The sequence below is a fragment of the Schistocerca piceifrons genome, unplaced genomic scaffold, assembly GCF_021461385.2.
Source record: "Schistocerca piceifrons isolate TAMUIC-IGC-003096 unplaced genomic scaffold, iqSchPice1.1 HiC_scaffold_954, whole genome shotgun sequence".
NCBI classification, from domain to species: Eukaryota; Metazoa; Arthropoda; class Insecta; order Orthoptera; family Acrididae; genus Schistocerca; species Schistocerca piceifrons.
Window position 1 is genome coordinate 585,001 of NW_025729228.1, and position 10,000 is coordinate 595,000.

Genomic DNA, 10,000 nt, shown 5'->3' on the forward strand with positions numbered 1-10,000 from the left:
TGTCACAGCGCACAAACAATGACATGAGTCAAAGACACAGGTCTGACACAAGCATAGAATTGGAGCGCCGCCTCTAATAAGCCAAAGGTGCATCCTGACGTGACAAATCTCATCATGTCACAAGCATTCACTTACTATAATCACTATCAACGAACCTGCCGCCCCCGCCCCCGCCCCCCCCCCCCTACACCTTTCCTTACAACAACGTGTAACCTAACCTAACCTATGTTGTACCTTAACCTAACCTATGTTGTGCCTTAACCTAACCTATGTTGTGCCTTAACCTAACCTATGTTGTGCCTTAACCTAACCTATGTTGTGCCTTAACCTAACCTATGTTGTGCCTTAACCTAACCTATGTTGTGCCTTAACCTAACCCATGTTGTGTCTTAACCTAACCCATGTTGTACCCTAACCTAACCCATGTTGTCCCCTAACCTAACCCATGTTGTCCCCTAACCTAACCCATGTTGTCCCCTAACCTAACCCATGTTGTCCCCTAACCTAACCCATGTTGTCCCCTAACCTAACCCATGTTGTCCCCTAACCTAACCCATGTTGTCCCCTAACCTAACCCATGTTGTCCCCTAACCTAACCCATGTTGTCCCCTAACCTAACCCATGTTGTCCCCTAACCTAACCCATGTTGTCCCCTAACCTAACCCATGTTGTCCCCTAACCTAACCCATGTTGTCCCCTAACCTAACCCATGTTGTCCCCTAACCTAACCCATGTTGTCCCCTAACCTAACCCATGTTGTCCCCTAACCTAACCCATGTTGTCCCCTAACCTAACCCATGTTGTCCCCTAACCTAACCCATGTTGTCCCCTAACCTAACCCACGTTGTCCCCTAACCTAACCCACGTTGTCCCCTAACCTAACCCACGTTGTCCCCTAACCTAACCCACGTTGTCCCCTAACCTAACCCACGTTGTCCCCTAACCTAACCCACGTTGTGCCTTAACGTAACCCACGTTGTGCCTTAACGTAACCCACGTTGTGCCTTAACGTAACCCACGTTGTGCCTTAACGTAACCCACGTTGTGCCTTAACGTAACCCACGTTGTGCCTTAACGTAACCCACGTTGTGCCTTAACGTAACCCACGTTGTGCCTTAACGTAACCCACGTTGTGCCTTAACGTAACCCACGTTGTGCCTTAACCTAACCCACGTTGTCCGCTAACGTAACCCACGTTGTCCGCTAACGTAACCCACGTTGTCCGCTAACGTAACCCACGTTGTCCGCTAACGTAACCCACGTTGTCCGCTAACGTAACCCACGTTGTCGCCTAAACCTGCTCTGTAATTGTTATACGACTCGTTCAATTAGTGTAGTGTTGCCCACCCGCAACCCTCGCAATATAGTTCGCTACTCGCACTGCCCGCTCCCCTGTGTATCGCTTCATGTTAAACACCTTGCAAGTCTTGCTGACTTTCCACATGCTCCTGCTGTACACTGTAATGTGGATGGCAGCAGGACGTACATGCCGCCCCCCGCCCCACCCCTCCCCACGTCCCCACCTTGCCCCCTGCCTTCGCAAGCTGGTTGGTGAGAAGTTTGCATGTTCAATGCCCTTCGCATGCGACGTACTCAGGCTACGTTGTGGTGCGGCCTGTGTCAACTGTCCGCTGATGTCGTACGCATAAACCACAATCTGTACTGCACATTCGTCCTTATGTACTGAATGATACATCGTGGCACATGTGTGACCGTACAACGACTGCGCCCAAAAACGGCGGACCATACAGTGCAAATATTGTGCACGCAGCTACGTGTCGTCTCCCTATGAGAGCTGGATTGCAGTGTGGTACGCCATAGAGACGTGTGGGAGGAACGGACGCCGTGGATGGCGATCAGCATGAGCTGTCTGTTGATGTATTCGGGCCTAGTCGTCTCTCCTCAAACACCGTGATAGCATGGTGCACCGCGTTCCATATCTGCGACATGCTACAGAGGCCGGTTGACAGTCGTTCGAGCAATGGACATCGCATACGTACGGGGGCCACCTTCCACGTATTGTCTAGGCGTGCACATTTTGTTGCGTGTATGTGGGCAGACGTAGTGTGGCGTGACACCTGACACAGGCATGCAATAATCGTTGAAGTTGCTAATGGCGATGGACGCCTACGTTTTCTGGTGAAGTTACGCAAATGAAGAAATGGTAACCCGTTGTGGTGCGGTTGTTCTCGCTAGGGGTGAATCGGTGATGGCGACGATAGGTTGAGGTACTAACCGGTTGTTCCAGCGATACCCACCATGCCGATGAAACTGAACGGCATCTGGGTGTGAAGCGATACGCGGCGGTGGCTGGGTGGGACCGTCCCCGGCCGGTGAGGGGGCGCCTCCCGGCGTGCTGGCCGCGCGGTGCGTGGGCGCACGCGCTACAGCCGGCTGGTGGGGGCGGCCAGTGGCAGGCGCGCCGGCCGACGGACGCGGCAGGCGTCGCAGCTGCGCGCCGGCGCACCCTGCGCGCGGCGCCGTGCGGCCAAAGTAGGTCCTCGCGGGCCCGGTGCGAAGCGCGGTGGACATCTTCAGTGTGCTGGTCCGATTGAGGACTGTGTGCGTTGAGGATGCGCCGCCGCCCGGCGCTCGGCGCCGCGACGCCGTCTGCTGCTCGGTCGCCCCAGCGGTTCTCGCTGGTGGTTTGTATCGCAGCTGTGCGGATGTGTTGGCGCGTGCGCTGTGCTGGGAGAGTTCGCTTCGGCACCCAAGTGGGGCTTTTGTCCTTCTGTGGCGCTGGCGTTGGAGCTGCCGGTCACCGTAGGTGGCGCGTGTTGTCTCCCGCCGGCAATGCCACGACAGCACGCTCCCGGGCCTCTGTCGGCAGCGGCAAGCTCAGTTGGGAGCACGGGTGGTCGCACCGAAAGCGTCTACTCGCCTAACTCCGGGCGATTGCGCCTCTCTCGAACCCGACCAAGTACTTGGGACGGCGCTGCGCGCCGCCGGGACCTGAGAGGGTTTCGAGGTGTATTGTGCAGGGGAGCTCAGCCTCCTCCTGTTTGCAGAATGATTGAGCGAACGCTTGCGTGTTCGCGCGGGCCCCCGGGACACACTCCCGGGCGGCCGGCTGCTCAGCTCTAGTTGACGCAGCTCCCTGGTTGATCCTGCCAGTAGTCATATGCTTGTCTCAAAGATTAAGCCATGCATGTCTCAGTACAAGCCGCATTAAGGTGAAACCGCGAATGGCTCATTAAATCAGTTATGGTTCCTTAGATCGTACCCACGTTACTTGGATAACTGTGGTAATTCTAGAGCTAATACATGCAAACAGAGTCCCGACCAGAGATGGAAGGGACGCTTTTATTAGATCAAAACCAATCGGTCGGCTCGTCCGGTCCGTTTGCCTTGGTGACTCTGAATAACTTTGGGCTGATCGCACGGTCCTCGTACCGGCGACGCATCTTTCAAATGTCTGCCTTATCAACTGTCGATGGTAGGTTCTGCGCCTACCATGGTTGTAACGGGTAACGGGGAATCAGGGTTCGATTCCGGAGAGGGAGCCTGAGAAACGGCTACCACATCCAAGGAAGGCAGCAGGCGCGCAAATTACCCACTCCCGGCACGGGGAGGTAGTGACGAAAAATAACGATACGGGACTCATCCGAGGCCCCGTAATCGGAATGAGTACACTTTAAATCCTTTAACGAGTATCTATTGGAGGGCAAGTCTGGTGCCAGCAGCCGCGGTAATTCCAGCTCCAATAGCGTATATTAAAGTTGTTGCGGTTAAAAAGCTCGTAGTTGGATTTGTGTCCCACGCTGTTGGTTCACCGCCCGTCGGTGTTTAACTGGCATGTATCGTGGGACGTCCTGCCGGTGGGGCGAGCCGAAGGCGTGCGACCGCCCCGTGCGTGCTCGTGCGTCCCGAGGCGGACCCCGTTGAAATCCTACCAGGGTGCTCTTTATTGAGTGTCTCGGTGGGCCGGCACGTTTACTTTGAACAAATTAGAGTGCTTAAAGCAGGCAAGCCCGCCTGAATACTGTGTGCATGGAATAATGGAATAGGACCTCGGTTCTATTTTGTTGGTTTTCGGAACCCGAGGTAATGATTAATAGGGACAGGCGGGGGCATTCGTATTGCGACGTTAGAGGTGAAATTCTTGGATCGTCGCAAGACGAACAGAAGCGAAAGCATTTGCCAAGTATGTTTTCATTAATCAAGAACGAAAGTTAGAGGTTCGAAGGCGATCAGATACCGCCCTAGTTCTAACCATAAACGATGCCAGCCAGCGATCCGCCGCAGTTCCTCCGATGACTCGGCGGGCAGCCTCCGGGAAACCAAAGCTTTTGGGTTCCGGGGGAAGTATGGTTGCAAAGCTGAAACTTAAAGGAATTGACGGAAGGGCACCACCAGGAGTGGAGCCTGCGGCTTAATTTGACTCAACACGGGAAACCTCACCAGGCCCGGACACCGGAAGGATTGACAGATTGATAGCTCTTTCTTGATTCGGTGGGTGGTGGTGCATGGCCGTTCTTAGTTGGTGGAGCGATTTGTCTGGTTAATTCCGATAACGAACGAGACTCTAGCCTGCTAACTAGTCGCGTGACATCCTTCGTGCTGTCAGCGATTACTTTTCTTCTTAGAGGGACAGGCGGCTTCTAGCCGCACGAGATTGAGCAATAACAGGTCTGTGATGCCCTTAGATGTTCTGGGCCGCACGCGCGCTACACTGAAGGAATCAGCGTGTCTTCCTAGGCCGAAAGGTCGGGGTAACCCGCTGAACCTCCTTCGTGCTAGGGATTGGGGCTTGCAATTGTTCCCCATGAACGAGGAATTCCCAGTAAGCGCGAGTCATAAGCTCGCGTTGATTACGTCCCTGCCCTTTGTACACACCGCCCGTCGCTACTACCGATTGAATGATTTAGTGAGGTCTTCGGACTGGTACGCGGCATTGACTCTGTCGTTGCCGATGCTACCGGAAAGATGACCAAACTTGATCATTTAGAGGAAGTAAAAGTCGTAACAAGGTTTCCGTAGGTGAACCTGCGGAAGGATCATTACCGACTAGACTGCATGTCTTTCGATGTGCGTGTCGTGTCGCGCAACACGCTACCTGTACGGCTCGCCGTAGCCGTGCGCCGCGTGCGGAACCACGCGTGCCTCTCAAAACTAGCGGCAATGTTGTGTGGTACGAGCGCTGAAGCGCTGGAGCGGCTGGCCTGCGGCACCTGGCGCCTGGCGCCGGTTTTGAATGACTTTCGCCCGAGTGCCTGTCCGCTCCGGTGTGGAGCCGTACGACGCCCGTCGGCCGTGAGGCCGTTGGACACAGAACGCTGGAACAGGGGCCGCCACACGCCTCACTCCCGCCTATGCGACCGTCTCGAAAGAGACGGCGGAAACTTGAGAAAAGATCACCCAGGACGGTGGATCACTCGGCTCGTGGGTCGATGAAGAACGCAGCAAATTGCGCGTCGACATGTGAACTGCAGGACACATGAACATCGACGTTTCGAACGCACATTGCGGTCCATGGATTCCGTTCCCGGGCCACGTCTGGCTGAGGGTCGGCTACGTATACTGAAGCGCGCGGCGTTTGCCCCGCTTCGCAGACCTGGGAGTGTCGCGGCCGCCTGTGGGGCCGGCCGCGTCTCCTCAAACGTGCGATGCGCGCCCGTCGCCTGGCGGTTCGCATACCGGTACTTTCTCGGTAGCGTGCACAGCCGGCTGGCGGTGTGGCGTGCGACACCTCGTACAACGACCTCAGAGCAGGCGAGACTACCCGCTGAATTTAAGCATATTACTAAGCGGAGGAAAAGAAACTAACAAGGATTCCCCCAGTAGCGGCGAGCGAACAGGGAAGAGTCCAGCACCGAACCCCGCAGGCTGCCGCCTGTCGTGGCATGTGGTGTTTGGGAGGGTCCACTACCCCGACGCCTCGCGCCGAGCCCAAGTCCAACTTGAATGAGGCCACGGCCCGTAGAGGGTGCCAGGCCCGTAGCGGCCGGTGCGAGCGTCGGCGGGACCTCTCCTTCGAGTCGGGTTGCTTGAGAGTGCAGCTCCAAGTGGGTGGTAAACTCCATCTGAGACTAAATATGACCACGAGACCGATAGCGAACAAGTACCGTGAGGGAAAGTTGAAAAGAACTTTGAAGAGAGAGTTCAAAAGTACGTGAAACCGTTCTGGGGTAAACGTGAGAAGTCCGAAAGGTCGAACGGGTGAGATTCACGCCCATCCGGCCACTGGCCTCCGCCCTCGGCAGATGGGGCCGGCCGCCCGCGCGGAGCAATCCGCGGCGGGGTCGTGTCCGGTTGCCTTTCCACTCGCCGCGGGGTGGGGCCGTTCCGGTGTGCGGTGGGCCGCACTTCTCCCCTAGTAGGACGTCGCGACCCGCTGGGTGCCGGCCTACGGCCCGGGTGCGCAGCCTGTCCTTCCGCGGGCCTCGGTTCGCGTCTGTTGGGCAGAGCCCCGGTGTCCTGGCTGGCTGCCCGGCGGTATATCTGGAGGAGTCGATTCGCCCCTTTGGGCGCTCGGGCTCCCGGCAAGCGCGCGCGGTTCTTCCCGGATGACGGACCTACCTGGCCCGGCCCCGGACCCGCGCCGCTGTTGGCTCGGGATGCTCTCGGGCGGAATAATCGCTCCCGTCAGCGGCGCTTCAGCTTTGGACAATTTCACGACCCGTCTTGAAACACGGACCAAGGAGTCTAACATGTGCGCGAGTCATTGGGCTGTACGAAACCTAAAGGCGTAATGAAAGTGAAGGTCTCGCCTTGCGCGGGCCGAGGGAGGATGGGGCTTCCCCGCCCTTCACGGGGCGGCGGCCTCCGCACTCCCGGGGCGTCTCGTCCTCATTGCGAGGTGAGGCGCACCTAGAGCGTACACGTTGGGACCCGAAAGATGGTGAACTATGCCTGGCCAGGACGAAGTCAGGGGAAACCCTGATGGAGGTCCGTAGCGATTCTGACGTGCAAATCGATCGTCGGAGCTGGGTATAGGGGCGAAAGACTAATCGAACCATCTAGTAGCTGGTTCCCTCCGAAGTTTCCCTCAGGATAGCTGGTGCTCGTACGAGTCTCATCCGGTAAAGCGAATGATTAGAGGCCTTGGGGCCGAAACGACCTCAACCTATTCTCAAACTTTAAATGGGTGAGATCTCCGGCTTGCTTGATATGCTGAAGCCGCGAGCAAACGACTCGGATCGGAGTGCCAAGTGGGCCACTTTTGGTAAGCAGAACTGGCGCTGTGGGATGAACCAAACGCCGAGTTAAGGCGCCCGAATCGACGCTCATGGGAAACCATGAAAGGCGTTGGTTGCTTAAGACAGCAGGACGGTGGCCATGGAAGTCGGAATCCGCTAAGGAGTGTGTAACAACTCACCTGCCGAAGCAACTAGCCCTGAAAATGGATGGCGCTGAAGCGTCGTGCCTATACTCGGCCGTCAGTCTGGCAGTCATGGCCGGTCCTTGCGGCCGGCCGCGAAGCCCTGACGAGTAGGAGGGTCGCGGCGGTGGGCGCAGAAGGGTCTGGGCGTGAGCCTGCCTGGAGCCGCCGTCGGTGCAGATCTTGGTGGTAGTAGCAAATACTCCAGCGAGGCCCTGGAGGGCTGACGCGGAGAAGGGTTTCGTGTGAACAGCCGTTGCACACGAGTCAGTCGATCCTAAGCCCTAGGAGAAATCCGATGTTGATGGGGGCCGTCATAGCATGATGCGCTTTGTGCTGGCCCCCGTTGGGCGAAAGGGAATCCGGTTCCTATTCCGGAACCCGGCAGCGGAACCGATACAAGTCGGGCCCCTCTTTTAGAGATGCTCGTCGGGGTAACCCAAAAGGACCCGGAGACGCCGTCGGGAGATCGGGGAAGAGTTTTCTTTTCTGCATGAGCGTTCGAGTTCCCTGGAATCCTCTAGCAGGGAGATAGGGTTTGGAACGCGAAGAGCACCGCAGTTGCGGCGGTGTCCCGATCTTCCCCTCGGACCTTGAAAATCCGGGAGAGGGCCACGTGGAGGTGTCGCGCCGGTTCGTACCCATATCCGCAGCAGGTCTCCAAGGTGAAGAGCCTCTAGTCGATAGAATAATGTAGGTAAGGGAAGTCGGCAAATTGGATCCGTAACTTCGGGATAAGGATTGGCTCTGAGGATCGGGGCGTGTCGGGCTTGGTCGGGAAGTGGGTCAGCGCTAACGTGCCGGGCCTGGGCGAGGTGAGTGCCGTAGGGGTGCCGGTAAGTGCGGGCGTTTAGCGCGGGCGTGGTCTGCTCTCGCCGTTGGTCGGCCTCGTGCTGGCCGGCGGTGCAGGATGCGCGCGCCTGCGCGGCGTTCGCGCCCCGGTGCTTCAACCTGCGTGCAGGATCCGAGCTCGGTCCCGTGCCTTGGCCTCCCACGGATCTTCCTTGCTGCGAGGCCGCGTCCGCCTTAGCGTGCTCCTCCGGGGGCGCGCGGGTGCGCGGATTCTCTTCGGCCGCCATTCAACGATCAACTCAGAACTGGCACGGACTGGGGGAATCCGACTGTCTAATTAAAACAAAGCATTGCGATGGCCCTAGCGGGTGTTGACGCAATGTGATTTCTGCCCAGTGCTCTGAATGTCAACGTGAAGAAATTCAAGCAAGCGCGGGTAAACGGCGGGAGTAACTATGACTCTCTTAAGGTGGCCAAGTGGCGGCGGTGTGGCTGCATCCGGACTTGGCTTTTCGAAGTGCGGTCTTGATGTAGTCGTGCTGCTGCTGCGAGGTGCCTTCCTTGGGTTATAGTTACAGGGAGAGTGATGCGCAATACATGGGCCTAGCCCTCTTAGCCTCTCCTCTCCTGCGGTCTTCTCCCCTTCTCGTGGGCCCGCTGATTTTCGCAGAGTGGAAGACCGCACCAGGGGCTTGGGGGGGTTACCAGCCCCCCCTCGCACTATCCCTTTGTTTAGTTGGGGGCAGTAATCAGAGAATAAGTGGTGGCCCTTCCGCTGAAGGTGCCACCCCAACTCCCCCAGCACCTAGCCGGCCAACCGGCCGTGCCGAAAATCTTGTAACTTTTGCAGCTGAATACACCTGTAGTGAGTGCCACCGCAGCTTCACCACCAAGAACGGTCTCGGAGTCCATCGCCGCCGCCAACACCTTGCGGCCGCCAACGCGGAGATCGTCACGGAGAGGCATCGCGCGAGGTGGACGGAGGAAGAAGTCCTGTCGCTCGCCAAGGCAGAGGCCGAACTGTTCCTCGAGAGGGACGCCCGGTTCTTCTTTGTAAATCAAGAACTCATCAGGATGTTCCCCGACCGAACGCTTGAGGCAATCAAGTGCCGACGGCGGCAAGCTGCCCACAAGCAGCTTGTCCGCCAATTCATGGAGGCGCTTGAGATCGGTCGGGGGGAAGAGCCGGCGTCCCGCCGGGGAGCAGCGAGCCCGCTGTCTGACGCGGGCGAGGCCGCTGCGCCGCCCGTCGACGCAGCCGAGGACTTCGCGACCGACACCACCGGGCCGCCGCCGGAGGGGCCGACTGACGCCGCCATCTGGGAGCATCTGGCGGGGCTACCCGCTTCCGCCCAGCGTTTCTCTGCCCTGGATCGTGTCATAGGTCTGGGGCGGGGCACGCCGCCCGATGTCATCCTGGGCATGCTCCCGGATGCCCTTGCGTCGGTCGGGTCCAGAGGGGAGAGATCGATCACCAGGACACAGCGGCCGCGCCAACCATCGAAGCGGCCGCCTGCTGCGCCGCCGACGCAGAAGCGCAAGCGGCGCCGCTGGGAGTACGCGAGAACGCAGGATGCCTTCCGACGGTCGCGTGCACGTTGCGTGCGCGGCCTTTTGGATGGCACCCTGCTCCAGCCGCCACCTGCCATCCCTGTTCTGCTGGACTTCTGGGCGGACCTCTTCACCAAGAAGCCCATCTCCACCGCGGGCTTCATTCGTGACCGCCTCCTCCCGCACTCAGAGCCTGTCGCTCTCGAGTGCATATGGGGGCCGGTCACACATGAGGAGGTCGCCGCCGCGTTGCCGCCCAGGGGATCAGCAGCCGGGCCGGACGGCCTTACCCCAGCGGAGTTGCGGCGCCTGCCGCACGAAGTCCTGGTGAAAGTG

The 10,000-nt window shown here is 58.4% G+C and overlaps 2 non-coding genes and 1 pseudogene across 2 annotated transcripts; all 3 read left to right on the forward strand.

Moving 5' to 3' along the window:
- The first annotated feature begins 3,094 nt into the window (after positions 1-3,094).
- LOC124773533 lies at positions 3,095-5,003 on the forward strand. Its single transcript, XR_007014777.1, has one exon. It is a non-coding gene; the product is annotated as a small subunit ribosomal RNA (ribosomal RNA).
- A 352-nt stretch (positions 5,004-5,355) lies between these two features.
- LOC124773766 lies at positions 5,356-5,510 on the forward strand. The gene has a single exon (XR_007014889.1). It is a non-coding gene; the product is annotated as a 5.8S ribosomal RNA (ribosomal RNA).
- A 188-nt stretch (positions 5,511-5,698) lies between these two features.
- Positions 5,699-10,000, forward strand: part of LOC124773749 — a 7,960-nt pseudogene continuing 3,658 nt past the window's right edge.